Genomic DNA, 3270 nt, shown 5'->3' with positions numbered 1-3270 from the left:
ATGAAAACGTGTTTTCCCAAAAACATTCATTAAGAATGTTTTCCTTTTTTTTTTCTTCAGGTTATTGTTGTAAAGACTAAAATTTGAATTCCTGAAATGGTTGTACTTAAAAATTATTTTTAAAAAACCTCTTAAAGTTTAATAACCTCCAACTTTCCTTAAATCCCCACAAGTAAGACATTAATTTATTATGTTGTTTTAAATATTAAGCATTATAATATAATGGGTAATCTCAAGTGACACCAGTGATCGATAAAGTAAACAATGACTGGTCATGATTTTGCGTGACGTTGAATTCGAAATTGAGTAAAAACTCTACAAAAATTAGTCAAATATGAATCTTGTTTTTAATTGAATGATTTTACAGCATTCAGCACATGGGAAGATGCACATACACAGAATGTGTTTAGCACGCACACTCTCACACACAGAGATATGGGACATATTCACTCTAGAACGAGCACAAGACAGATGGAGCGCAAAAGAATGCAACAGACCACTCCATCTTAAGACTCTTTGAAAATAACAAATTTTACATGGCACGTTAAAAAAAATAAGTACACAAAGTGCTGAACTCCCCTCGAGTTAGTCACAGTGAAAATATTGTACACATTATTATGATTAATATTTATACTATATAATATATTAATACTTAATCGGCATACAATGCAAAAAAAAAAAAAAGATTTTAAAGTCTTCAGAAAGACCCATTCAAATAGATAACACGAAAGGCTGCAATTTTTGTCATAGAATATTTGAGAAATTCTTTCTAAAAATTTTCAAGAATTGAACTTATAAGAACATTCTTATAAACTTCTTAGAATCTTAAAGGGGTCATGCAACACCCAGATTTTCCTTTTTTTTTTTAGATCAGTTTTTGTTCATGTGTTGCAATTTGCCGTGGGCACTGAAAAAGAGCAATTAACTGTATATTATTATTATTATTATTAACTCTTTTGAGAGGCTTGGCTGGTCATGTGATCTCAAGATGGTTATACACTGATAGGGAGTGATCCACTCCATGTATAATAAAACTGATTATTTTTAACCCCATCATTTAAACCAATATCATGTGAGCTAACCTCATTTTAAACATATACTACTAATTTCTTCTGTAAAATGTTTTAATGAGGAAAAAAATAGAGCACCTTTTACTCACTTAACCCTCTACGGCACGGACTATGATATCAATGAGGAAAAAAATATTTGTGATGTTTTTCCTACTTAAAATTGGACACTATAACAATATCAATAAAAAATTTCATTATTTTGTAATTCATTTATTTTTTTAAAGTTTGTTGCCTCAAGGCAACGCTGTACCACAATGGACAAATTTAAACATTTGACATTTTCATGCAGAAAAAATAAATATATTTATTGAAAACATAAATTTCTTTAACCAAACACTTGAACAAACAGATTTATCTAGATATGAATGTATTGCACATCTCATATTTAATAAAAAATAACATTTCAAATCCAGCTGTTGCTCTCAGGCAACATTGTACCACCGTGGATCACAAGTATAACTAAACTATCCTATCTGTTGTCATACCAAAACATTATAATCAGTGTTGTTTCAAAGTAAAAAGTAAAAAATGAAAAATAATCATATCCTTATCCTAATATGCACTTTATCCACACACAAGCACATGCATGCAAAATCTCCTACTTCACTAATGACACCAATATCGATTGGCCGGCCGAGAAACAAGCTGAACCGTAGAAAAGCAAATTAGATGAGCGCTTTCTGCGGAGTAAACTGCCACCTCTGCGCCGGAGCCTACCGTTTTTCCCCGATCTCCACACCGAGGTGTCGAGGTCGTGGGTGAGACCATATTCAGCACGTCTGTTTACCCCCGCATCCTCTCATTATGCAAACGTGGCGGGGGATTAGTGATCATGGTTATAAGGCAATGCCCCGGGTGGAACAGACGCTCGCGAGCTATCTGTCCCCCGGCGCGGAATCGTCATTAAAGGCTCCGGCATTCATGTTTCTCAAATGTAAAGATTGTAGTGTGTAGTCCTTCACAACAGTCTGAGAGCCGTGCAGCTACCGTTGGATCATCTGGTTGAAATGAGAGAAGAGCTGCGTGTCATCAACATAGCAATGGTACACTGTAAAAAATGTCCTTAGTTTTAACGGTGAAAAACTGTAAAGTAGCGACGGTAAAAAACTGTAAATTATAAAACATGAAATTACCGTATAAATAACAGTTAAATACTGTTATTGTAAATATACTGTTTGAAAATTTGATACTTTTGCATTATTGCTTTGTAAAAACTGCATTATTTTACCATAAAACCCTTAAAACAACAGTAAAGTACACAAAAACACTAAATAGTAAATCACTGCTTACTACAGATATGCTGTCAGGACTTTTTTCCCCTTCTGTTTTTTAATTGTTTGGAAGCTCAGTCTTATTTTTTTTTCTTTCTGGCTTTTCGGTTGTCCAATATGTGCCATTACGCTGCATAATATAAAGAAACCATATTTTTAACAAGCATTTTGTGTTTTAAAGTTATTGCCTTAATGCCTTTTGACTTGTCCAATCAGCGCTCAAGACGTTGCATCACATGCGCCGGCGCCTTTTGCGTTTTCAACTGGCGGTTTTTCTCTGGAACAGACGGAAGGAAGCAAACAACGGACCAACGTCGGCAAGCTGTTGAAATGATAATTTTTCCCCGTCACGAAGTCTGTCTGGTGAGCACAAATAAACTCATTCTGTAAAGTTAAAGTTCAATAATTGTTTTAGTTATTTGAATACAGCTTTTGTGTTGTAAAGTGTTTATTTTATTTTCATATCTTTAACGTCATTGTAACTCACATGACGTGGACCTGTTGGCTGTCTAGATGGTAACGTTTTACGTTATCCTTTTAATATATAACGTTAACCTCACACATTGGAAATTAACGAATTCGCTCTGATTTCTTTGATTTTGAAACGTTTGTAACGCAGTTTAACATTAGCAGTCTGTCGTTGTAACCATGGCGAGGCGAACTTCATGTTTAACGTTAAACGATATCTCGGATTGGTTATTAGTCGAGTTCACTATGAGTACATTTTGAATATGCATTAAAATGTACACATGCTGCTTTTGTAGTTTAACAGTGCAAAGTCTGAGGGAATATGTTCTGCACTGCAGACTGCATCGCAACGAACCTCGCGCCATTTTCAAATGTGTCGCAGTTGATTGCAAACAGTCGTTTTCCAAATCCTTTGCATTTAAAGGTCCCATGCCATGCTGTTTTTGGATGCTTTTATATAG

The sequence above is a fragment of the Sinocyclocheilus anshuiensis genome, unplaced genomic scaffold (assembly GCF_001515605.1).
Source record: "Sinocyclocheilus anshuiensis isolate Anshui unplaced genomic scaffold, SAMN03320099.WGS_v1.1 scaffold1696, whole genome shotgun sequence".
In the NCBI taxonomy this organism is placed as follows: Eukaryota; Metazoa; Chordata; class Actinopteri; order Cypriniformes; family Cyprinidae; genus Sinocyclocheilus; species Sinocyclocheilus anshuiensis.
This window is presented reverse-complemented; position numbering follows the sequence as displayed.